The sequence below is a fragment of the Gadus morhua genome, chromosome 3 (assembly GCF_902167405.1).
Source record: "Gadus morhua chromosome 3, gadMor3.0, whole genome shotgun sequence".
NCBI lineage: Eukaryota > Metazoa > Chordata > Actinopteri > Gadiformes > Gadidae > Gadus > Gadus morhua.
Window position 1 is genome coordinate 27,612,296 of NC_044050.1, and position 12,329 is coordinate 27,624,624.

Genomic DNA, 12,329 nt, shown 5'->3' on the forward strand with positions numbered 1-12,329 from the left:
GGGGGGGGGGGGGGGGGGGTTGGGTTATGTTGCGCAGAGGTTGCCAAAAATGCAAACATGTTATATGCAATCTAACAACTGCATATAGACTTATGGCATGTAAAAGAGTGACAGTATTGCGAAGTAAATTGAGTTTACTTAAAAAAAAAAAAAAATTTAAATAATCTTTCTCTGCGGACCGGTACCAAATGACCCACGGACCGGTACTGGTCCGCGGACCGGGGGTTGGGGACCGCTGGTGTAGATGGTGCCCCTGCAACATTAATGTAGCTAAGACATTCATCACGATGACTCTTCTACATCAAATCATTTGAAAAAATGCAAGTCAATATCTGTGTGCTTTATCAAAAAAGATACACACCCACATGTGGATGGAAGCATTTACATTTTATGGGATTTTACTGACGCTTTTATCCAAAGCGACTTAGCTACGGGGGGGGGGTGGGGGGGGTGTAGGGATGCAAGAATGGGTAGATGAATGAATGAATGGATGGATGGATGGATGCTTGGATGGATGAATACTAGGACTATATCAACGGTGGGCACAAGTTGAAACATGGATGGATAATGGATAGATGAGTGAATGAATAGTTGGATAAAAGATGGATGGAAGAGGTTGGATGGGGAGATGATGTCGGATGCAGGGATAATGGATTGGTTGGATGTACATTGTTGGGCGTGGATTTAAGGTTTGAGTTTACATACGATGTGAGTAGGAGGGGTGACACAGTGGCTGAGGGGGCGGGATCATTCTAGTTCAACAGGTCAGAGAAGTCCCAACAAAGACATTGGTCGGACCCAAGTGATCAACGCTTGCGCACACACTGTCAGACACAGACACACACACGCACACACACACACACACGCACACACACACACAAACACAGACAAATAAAGTACACAAGCAAAGCTACACTAACACACACACACACACACACACAAACACACACCACACACACACACACACACCCACACAAACAAATAAAGTACACAAGCAAACCAACACAAACACACACACAAAAACACACACACACACACACGCACAGACACACACACACCCACACAAAAACGAATAAATGACACAAACCAACAAACACACACACACACACACACACACACAAAAATAAAATACACAAACACATACACACTAACACCAGCCAAAAATACCTTTTTGACCAGCTTGCCCTCCGGTACGTCTGTGGACGATGTTCTCCTTGCTGCCTCGTTCATGGTGGCAGAGCGGATCACACGCGCGCACAAATGGGATCTGCTGCCCCTTCCCGCTCTTATCCCTTCTTTCACTTTATTCCTCAACGGCGCTGGGTTCAGCGGCAGCGTGATTACCGGGAGATCTCCTGTTGTTGCTCCTCCTTTGCTTAACCCTCACCCCCCCGACCCATCAGCCCGCCCTCACCCCCCCCCCCCCCCCCCCCCCCCCCTCCTGCCTTCCTCTTCCTCCCTACTTTATAAACCCTCTGCCTATGTGCACGTTACATTCTCCCTCGCTCTGATCATAATTCCTATCCTCCGGCTTTCCCGCACACTCTGCGCACGGATGGAGACGCACAACATGAAGACACACACATCACACACACACACAGACACACGCAGACACACATCCCCCCAACACACACAAACACACACACACGCTTCACAGATCACATCACACACACATCGCACACACACACACACGCACACACACACACACACACACACACACACACACAAACACACACACACACACACACACACACACACACACACACGCCCAGACACACACACGCAGACACACACCACACATCACATCACACACACACACATGCACGAGCCACTGGTTGATGGTGGCAGGAGAATAGGTCACACTAACCTAACCAGTCGCCTGGAATTCATTAACCAAAAAAAAGATGTTTCAAAAAACTATATACATAATATGATAAATTGTCAATTATGCCTCAACAACACTTGTAGATAGCTTCCACCATGCACATTTTCACACATGTAAAATAATCCCATCATTATTCTCTCTCTCGCCCCTTTCACACCGCCGCAAAATCGGGGCCGGTTCCGGGCCAGGGCTTTGGTTTCACACCGCCAAAGAACCGGCTCCGGCCCCTAAAAACCGGTTCAACTCTGGCCCCGCTTTAGAGCTGGGCTGGAACTAGAACCGCTTTTACGCCGGGGGCAGGGGGCGGAGTTATCCGTACCTTCATAAACAGGAAGACCAACGAGGACCGGCATTTTTTAAAACACCGAAGTAAACAATGGACGTGAATCCGTGTATGGTTCTTTTTTAGTTTTTTCTGATTTTGTTTTAAATCGGAATATTCAAATAACGAACCATACACGGATTGAATCGAAGACGAAATTGTTGTTGTTGTGTTTGAAACTGGCGCGAGGGTTCTTCTGCGCGCCTAACCTGACGCTTGATCATTGTGTGGTGGTTCAACGCGTCAACGCGCCAACGCAGCCAGATGAGTCCATGTCCATGCAAGTGAACGGAGCGTTCCCTCTTCGTCATAACTATCAAACCAAACATCCTTCACATTCACCGAGCGAAAATCATGAAAGTAAAATGCACATTTCTCGCTAAAAATGTTTCCATAAACGCATTTAATGGCGTAACTATGTTACTATTTTCACCCAGAATAAAGAAAGATGTCGGCCGTATGCTTCTGTCCAAGCTCACTAGCGGAGACGTTTGCAGTGACGTCATGACGTTGCTCACGCCGGCTCCATGGCTGGCTCTGGCCGGTGTGAAACCAACCGGTTCTTAACTGGGGTAAGGCTGGAACCAGTTTGGAACTGGCCCTAGCACCAGCCCGGAACTGGCTCTCGGTTCTTTTTGGTGTGAAAGCGGCAATATGTCTCTCTCTCTCTCTCTCTCTCTCTCTCTCTCTCTCTCTCTCTCTCTCTCTCTGTCCTGGTTCTGCTCTGTTCTGACTCTGATGTCGGTTTGTCCTAAATCCTCTTTGCACTATAGGGCAGAATGCTGTTCTTTGCTTATTGCATTCAAAATAAATGCACAAAGCACTTATGTAATCGCACACACACACACACACACACACACACACACACACACACACACACACACACACACACACACACACACGGACACCCTTCCCCACACCCACACACCAAAAATGTACCTCGCTTAAATTGTTATTTTTTGGTCTAGAAATACGCGCCTGTGAAAATAAGCCATATCAATAACCGTTTACGTGTTTCATAACCACTCACTATACTGCAGCACTACACAGAGGACCCCTCCGTCATACCATATACACATCAACGTAGATCTGGGGTTGTGTAACAGAGGCAGAAGGCAGTTGGATTTGTTTTCTGTGTCTGTGTGTGCGTGTGTGTGTATTCATACGTTTTAGTTTGTTAGGTTTTGTGTCATACGTCCCTGTAACAGGACACCTTGTACCAGCCCACGTACCATTGAGAAAACACATCTATTCAAAATACAAAACACCTGGGGTGATTGAAAATACTTTGCTTGTGTCTTGAGTTTTGACACTACCACTACACACACACGTTTATTTTTGCTTAAACTGAATTTACTGCACTGAATGGACCGTACTGCAATGTACAGTATTGTATTCATATGATACAAATCATTTTGTCATCTGCGTGACATTTTGACAAAGGATTGTTAGGTTTCGATAGAAGAGTTTCAATTTGACATAGATGTGAACTGTATATATTTCTCAGTGTTGTGTCTAATTTGTGTTCAAGCTATTGAAAAAAACTTTAATTCCAGACGATTTGAGTTGTTTGGCAATAATAAAGACTTGTCTTGACAGTTGAAATGACTTACGAAAGATGGTTTGAATTATGAAAAGCAGCAAAGATATTAATTACGACTTGAGGTTAAGGTTCTCGTTGCTTGAACACGTTTTGCAAAACTTGGCTCATTGTGTCAAAACTCAATACACAAGCAAATAAGACACGACACTGAAAAATATATACAGTTCACACCTATGTCAAATTGAAACTCTGCTATTGAAACCTAACTATCCTTTGTCAAAATGTCACTCTGATGACAAAATGATACACACTTGCATCATATGAATACACTTTCAGATCAGCAGCAACACACTAGGCTACTTGATATAAAACACTGCACTCTTTCATGTTCACTGTTTTTCTTCAGTTCCATAGAAATCATGTTTTCACGACCACAAAAAACGACTGTATTGTAAACATGGATCCTCGCCTTGTGCGCCAAATCCATCCATGGACTGACCTTACCTCAATGTCTCCGCAGGCCTGTTCCATTGCCTGCAGAAGAGGCATGCAGGCATGTGGTTGGTGGTCATATTATACACGTCATCTTTGAGCCAAAAAAAAACCTTCAATAGGTTTTAGAAATGGCGAGTTTACGACTTCAAATTGTTTATGGTTGGTGTACCAGTTCCGGACCAAAACAGCCCGATGGAAACTAACATTATCCCAGACAACAACAAACCTGGACTGCTCTGATCTGTCCTGTTCAGCTACATCATGAAGTGCATCTAGAAGTGTAATGATATGTTGGGTATTGTAGGGACCTATGCATGATGCTGCAGTTACCCTCGATGGTTTATGGCAGCACACAATGATATATTTCCCCCGTGCTGCCCCGGGATGTGTACAATTGCCCTTTGGCATTTTTGTAGCTGGCTGATTGGGGTCCAGTTTTGTAAGTAAATGTTTTCATGTGTGTATTTAAGTATTTTCAATTACCCAAAGTGTTTTGTATTTTGAATAGATGTGTCTTCATTTTTGAACTAAATGTCTTATGTATGTAATAGTGTGTAGTGTGCAGGAGCAAGTGTGTTGCAGAAAAGAGCAAGTGTGTTGCAAAATTGCAACTAAAGTGCAAAGCAGCGCCTTTGTTTAAGGTATGGTTACATGTGTTTAAGGTATAGTAACAAAAACTTCAAGTTGTGTTACTTTGGTCTAAGCATGTGTCTATAGTGTTCAAGCAATTGGCAAAAACTGTAATTAGGAACTGTTTACAACTGACTGGTTTCAGGCAGTTGTAAACATCATCATCAGCCATAACATGTAGTGACAGGATGTTTTAAGTCCGAATTTAATTACATTTAAGACAGAGATTTACTGCTGTTTAGACAAGTAGAAATGCTGGTATTGGGGGATTGTTTCAGTACGTGTCAGCCAAAAATATATCAAAGGTGTGGTAAGTAGGATTTAAGCAAGGCAAGGCAAGGCAAGGCATTAGCCTTTCATTAGTTGTTTCCTTTGGAGAGACGTTCTCTCTCCAAATTTTAACTTTTACTTTTCTTTCTTATGTAGCACTTTGAGATTGTTTGCTCAATATAAAGTGCATTACAAATAAATTTCATTATTATTATTATTATTATTTATTTATATAGCGCATTTCATACTCCAGGTAGACACAATGTGCTGTACACAGCCTCAAATAGAAGTACACAAGTAAGAAACATATCACACGTATAAAACATATCACGGTAATAGTACAAGTAGAAAGCATATCGCATTAGTAGTAATAAAAAGATAAAAAGGAGAGATTAAAATAATGAATAAAATTAATTAAAAACAGGAACATGCCATGGAGAAGAGGGTGGTCTTCAATTGGGTTTTAAAATTGGCAATGGTTGGAGCATTCTTAACGTGATCAGGGAGTTTGTTCCAAATCTGGACTGTATGGTAGCTGAAAGCAGCTTCACCCTGTTTGGTGCGAGTATATGGTATGCATAATACCTGGCTTTTCTGTGGCCTGAGAGGCCTGAGGGGGATGTAAAATGTAAACATGTCAGATATATATGTTGGCCCCATCCCATGTAATGCTTTAAAAACCAGTAGCAGTACTTTAAAATGTATTCTAAAATAAACTGGCAACCAATGCAAGGAATTCAGTATAGGGGTGATATGCTCTCTTTTGCTGGTCTTTGTTAACACTCGTGCTGCAGCATTTTGAACTAATTGAAGTTGTTTAATGGTCTTTTTTGGGAGTCCTGTGAAGAGACCGTTGCAGTAGTCTAGCCGGCTTGAAATAAAAGCATGGACAAGCTTTTTTTTAGCAGCATCATTCAGCATCAACATTTTAATTAGTGCATAATCCATTAAAATAAGAATTGAATAACAATCATTCTTAGATATAGTCCTTTATATCTAAATATGGACACACAAAGCCCACCATGTTGCTACAGTAGCCCAGAATGGACAAAATACTCTAGAGAGGATGTATTTTAAATGTGTAATGAAAATGACTGTCTTAGTTGTAAGCTATGACCAACTACATGGCAGTACAGGCCACCGTAGCTTCTGCTAAGTCATGGGTGATGGTAAGGTGAGGGAATCAGTTTGTTGCTACATGCAACCTCAACTTTAGATCCTACACACTACACTTTTAATGTTAACTGGGCGGCATATGGCTCAGGAGGTAGAGTGGGTTGGCAGATAACCCGAAGGTTGCTAGTACGATCCCCGGCTCCTCCTAGCTGAGTGTCGAGGTTTCCCTGAGCAAGACACCTCAAGGGCAAGGGCAAGGGCTCACACCGCCTTCGGTGTGTGAATGTGTCCATGAATGGGTGAATGTAAGGCAACATTTTCAAGGGCTTTGAGTGGCCCCAGGTTAGAATAGCTCTATATAAATGCAGTCCATTTAACTGTTATCATTCAGAAAGCCGCGTTGTACTCCACTTGGTCCTAGCATTGGCATCTCGGTATCTTCAGTCCACCTGGAAGCTTTGGGAGGAGCAGGGCGAGGACGGGAAGGGGTCAAGCGAATGTGGGGCCCGGTGTGATTCCCCTGAATGGTTTGGTGATCCCGGAGGTTCACGCGAGGTTTGTGTCTCGAACGCTGCTCCTCCTCCTCGACCACATCGACGTGCCGAGCGCTCAGCCCCCGCCCTCCTCCCCCAGGCCTTCGAACAGCGCCCCTAGGCTGTGGGGGATCCGCACGCAGAAGTAGGGGCAGCTGAAGTACAAGATGCGGTTCAACACGGGGTTCAGGAACGCAAACAAGGTGGCAAAGGGCAGCCCCACCTCCACCAGCTTCACCCTCTGGGGCCAATAGTGGGCCGACACCTCGATGAGGCAGAAGATGTGGTACGGCGCCCAGCACAGTATGAACGCCGCGATCACCGACGTCACCATCTTGGTGAAGCTCTGGGCCAGCAGGTTGCGCCTGTGAAAATAAGCCATATCAATAACCATTTACATGTTTCATAACCACTCACTATACTGCAGCACTACACAGAGGACCCCTCCGTCATACCATATACACATCAACGTAGATCTGGGGTTGTGTAACAGAGGCAGAAGGCAGTTGGATTTGTTTTCTGTGTCTGTGTGTGCGTGTGTGTGTATTCATACGTTTTAGTTTGTTAGGTTTTGTGTCATACGTCCCTGTAACAGGACACCTTGTACCAGCCCACGTACCATTGAGAAAACACATCTATTCAAAATACAAAACACCTGGGGTGATTGAAAATACTTTGCTTGTGTCTTGAGTTTTGACACTACCACTACACACACACGTTTATTTTTGCTTAAACTGAATTTACTGCACTGAATGGACCGTACTGCAATGTACAGTATTGTATTCATATGATACAAATCATTTTGTCATCTGCGTGACATTTTGACAAAGGATTGTTAGGTTTCGATAGAAGAGTTTCAATTTGACATAGATGTGAACTGAATATATTTCTCAGTGTTGTGTCTTATTTGCTTGTGTGTTGAGTTTTGACACAATGAGCCAAGCATTGCAAAATTTGTGTTCAAGCAATTGAAAAAAACTGTAATTCCAGACGATTTGAGTTGTTTGGCAATAATAAAGACTTGTCTTGACAGTTGAAATGACCTACGAAAGATGGTTTGAATTATGAAGAGCAGCAAAGATATTAATTACGACTTAAGGTTAAGGTTCTCGTTGCTTGAACACGTTTTGCAAAACTTGGATCATTGTGTCAAAACTCAATACACAAGCAAATAAGACACGACACTGAAAAATATATACAGTTCACACCTATGTCAAATTGAAACTCTGCTATTGAAACCTAACTATCCTTTGTCAAAATGTCACTCTGATGACAAAATGATACACACTTGCATCATATGAATACACTTTCAGATCAGCAGCAACACACTAGTCTACTTTATATAAAACACTGCAGTCTTTCATGTTCACTGTTTTTCTTCAGTTCCATAGAAATCATGTTTTCACGACCACAAAAAACGACTGTATTGTAAACACAGGAAAACAAGGCAATTACGGGTGGTTGGGCTTATGGATCCTCGCCTTGTGCGCCAAATCCATCCATGGACTGACCTTACCTCAATGTCTCCGCAGGCCTGTTCCATTGCCTGCAGAAGAGGCATGCAGGCATGTGGTTGGCGGCCATAAGCACGCCATCTTTGAGCCAAAAAAACACAAATTGTTTATGGTTGGTGAACCAGTTCCGGACCAAAACAGCCCGATGGAAACTAACAATATCCCAGACAACAACAAACCTGGGCTGCTCTGATCTGTCCTGTTCAGCTACATCATGAAGTGCATCTAGAAGTGTAATGATATGTTGGGAATTGTAGGGACCTATGCATGATGCTGCAGTTACCCTCGAAGGTTTATGGCAGCACACAATGATATATTTCCCCCGTGCTGCCCCGGGATGTGTACAATTGCCCTTTGGCATTTTTGTAGCTGGCTGATTGGGGTCCAGTTTTGTAAGTAAATGTTTTCATGTGTGTATTTAAGTATTTTCAATTACCCAAAGTGTTTTGTATTTTGAATAGATGTGTCTTCATTTTTGAACTAAATGTCTTATGTATGTAATAGTGTGTAGTGTGCAGGAGCAAGTGTGTTGCAGAAAAGAGCAAGTGTGTTGCAAAATTGCAACTAAAGTGCAAAGCAGCGCCTTTGTTTAAGGTATGGTTACATGTGTTTAAGGTATAGTAACAAAAACTTCAAGTTGTGTTACTTTGGTCTAAGCATATGTCTATAGTGTTCAAGCAATTGGCAAAAACTGTAATTAGGAACTGTTTACAACTGCCTGGTTTCTGGCAGTTGTAAACATCATCATCAGCCATTTATAACATGTAGTGACAGGATGTTTTAAGTCCGAATTTAATTACATTTAAGACAGAGATTTACTGCTGTTTAGACAAGTAGAAATGCTGGTATTGGGGGATTGTTTCAGTACGTGTCAGCCAAAAATATATCAAAGGTGTGGTAAGTAGGATTTAAGCAAGGCAAGGCAAGGCAAGGCATTAGCCTTTCATTAGTTGTTTCCTTTGGAGAGACGTTCTCTCTCCAAATTGTAACTTTTACTTTTCTTTCTTATGTAGCACTTTGAGATTGTTTGCTCAATATAAAGTGCATTACAAATAAATGTCATTATTATTATTATTATTATTATTATTTATTTATATAGCGCATTTCATACTCAAGGTAGACACAATGTGCTGTACACAGCCTCAAATAGAAGTACACAAGTAAGAAACATATCACACGTATAAAACATATCACGGTAATAGTACAAGTAGAAAGCATATCGCAATAGTAGTAATAAAAAGATAAAAAGGAGAGATTAAAATAATGAATAAAATAAATTAAAAACAGGAAAATGCCATGGAGAAGAGGGTGGTCTTCAATTGCGTTTTAAAATTGGCAATGGTTGGAGCATTCTTAACGTGATCAGGGAGTTTGTTCCAAATCTGGACTGCATGGTAGCTGAAAGCAGCTTCACCCTGTTTGGTGCGAGTATATGGTATGCATAATACCTGGCTTTTCTGTGGCCTGAGAGGCCTGAGGGGGATGTAAAATGTAAACATGTCAGATATATATGTTGGCCCCATCCCATGTAATGCTTTAAAAACCAGTAGCAGTACTTTCAAATGTATTCTAAAATAAACTGGCAACCAATGCAAGGAATTCAGTATAGGGGTGATATGCTCTCTTTTGCTGGTCTTTTTGAACTAATTGAAGTTGTTTAATGGTCTTTTTTGGGAGTCCTGTGAAGAGACCGTTGCAGTAGTCTAGCCGGCTTGAAATAAAAGCATGGACAAGCTTTATTTTAGCAGCGTCATTCAGCATCAACATTTTAATTAGTGCATAATCCATTGGGGGGCCAGCAGGTTGATTTTGGGGTGCTTTGGGGGCGCGTGGAGGGCGACACCAGAGGCGCAGGCGTCCGAGTAAAGAACGAAGTGGATGTATGCCGTCTGAACCAAGGTTTACCGCTTGGTTAAGAGCCTGAGGGGTCTAGACGGTCGTCACCCTCCTCTCTATCAGCCCTCCGGCTAGCTTGCTGCCACTTTGCTTCCTCTTCGTCTGCCTCTTGCTCAGGCTGACCCCAAACAGGATGTAGCTCCCTGCGATCACCACCAGGGGCCCCGCTGTCTTTGTTGAGGGAGTGCTCGCGCATGGCCGCCAGCAGAGGGCAGAAGAGCTGCTGGCTGTGCCCGAGGGCGGCGGTGGTAGCGGTGGTGTTTGACATCGGTTTCCCCCTTCCCTAGAGGGAAAGAAACGAGCGCTGTCATCATGCGATGGGAACTGACTGAACGAGACTCAACCGGGAGGAGGGGGAGGGAAACAGGAATACAAGATTAATAAGAAAAACAAGTTAAAGCAAGGACGCGAGGAAGGGAGGATGAGAAAACAAAACGGATGGGAACAGAAGTCTCATTTATAACCGTTGCGTACGCACAAAACGGGGCTGAAATTGGCGTACCTGACTTTCCACGCCAAGGTTGGGATCTATAAAAAACCAACTTGACGGGAAAATGTGCGCAGCCCTAAGCAAACTCTGACCCATGCGTACGCATGGTTTGGAGGAAAAGGAGAATTTGCGACACAGATGGTGTGGTGGTGAACTGAAGTCAGACCGAAGAATTGTAGAGTGAGAAGAACGATTATGTTTTATCGTCGCCCTTCATAAATTTAATTTCAACCCGTATCATGCGTTAAATCCTAATCAGAATAATTTAAATCTACTGCGTTATTTCTCAGTTATTACTCCAGAAACATCTCCTTAGAATACAAATAAAAAAAGATTCTCTATATTTAATCCCGTCACTCCATACTGTCCACTGACGGCGCGACTGCATGGAATAAAGCATCTGTCCAACATGTGTCAATAACATAATATTTTTATGTGACACTGTAAACACATAATCAAATGTCAATTCAATCCCAAGTGGGGAAAACCAAGCCACACTCCTCATCACAAACGTTGTCCGTTACTCTTGATGCTTTTCATGACAAATCACGCATTAAAAAGGGGTTATGTTCAAGAACATTTTACGTGGGTGATTACAAACTGATTATCCAAGGTGTTCTCGGTCAGTCTTATTACCGTAACCCTATAAATATAGAGGTCTGCGCCGTGGTAATGCTGCACTATGTGGCACTTCTGGCGGACCATGCAAATGGCAGGATTCGGAGGGAGAGGGTATTTAGGGACCATAACACTAGGCTACATAAAAATATGTAACTCTATGTCAGACCACTTCTTTTTTAATTCTGGGACTGTGCGCTCCGTGCTACTGACAGAGTTCACTGCTGCAGCAACATGTTGCCACTCACTCTGCTTTTTGTTGTTGGCGATCCCAATCCCGTGACCGCCGAACAAACTACCTTTCGGGCCTCCATCTCACCCACAAGTGTCTCCACTTCAACCTCCGTGAAATTTCGCTTTTTTGCTTTTCTCAGTAGGTACTTCTGCCATTGTTTCCGACAAGACATAATACTTGCATCTGAGTCTGTTTTATATGCAGATCGAATTCATGAGGTCATTTGCATTGACCATTTATGGTTAAAAAGGGGCGTGTACAGGGCGGAACGTGAAGCTGATTCAGCTGCGCACACTTGTAGGCACTCTGTGATTTATAAAGCAAAGATTGCGTACGGTGTGCGTACGCAGGGTTTTATAAATCTGAATATTTTTTGGCGCACGCAAAACTTGGCTTTATGGCGTACGTACACTTTTAGTAGCGATCCCACGCACAGTTTTATAAATGAGACCCAGAACGTTAAAAATGAAACCTTTCTGCTTTGTTCAGTCATTTACATTAACATTTAGGGCATTTAGCAGACGCTTTTATCCAAAGCGACTTACAATAAGCACATTTGTCAGAAGAAGGTCAAACTAAATATTACTGACGGTACAGTAAGGATGTTCATAGAACCAAGTGCCAAGCACTAATAAACGGTTCAAAAAGGTTAACCCATTCCCCAAACAAAGATATCTTGAAAGCTTAACTAATCGAACACGGTGGTGTTTGCCAATCTAAGATGAACAGGTTGATAACAGATGACAGATTTTTTTCTTTTTTTCTTTCTCAGACGAACAAGT

The 12,329-nt window shown here is 42.9% G+C and overlaps 1 protein-coding gene across 2 annotated transcripts in view; it reads left to right on the forward strand.

The window, feature by feature from the left end:
* The window catches only part of LOC115540515 (von Willebrand factor A domain-containing protein 7), a 126,980-nt gene that overhangs the window by 35,839 nt on the left and 78,812 nt on the right, over positions 1–12,329 (forward strand). The gene's annotated exons all lie outside the window — the stretch shown is intronic.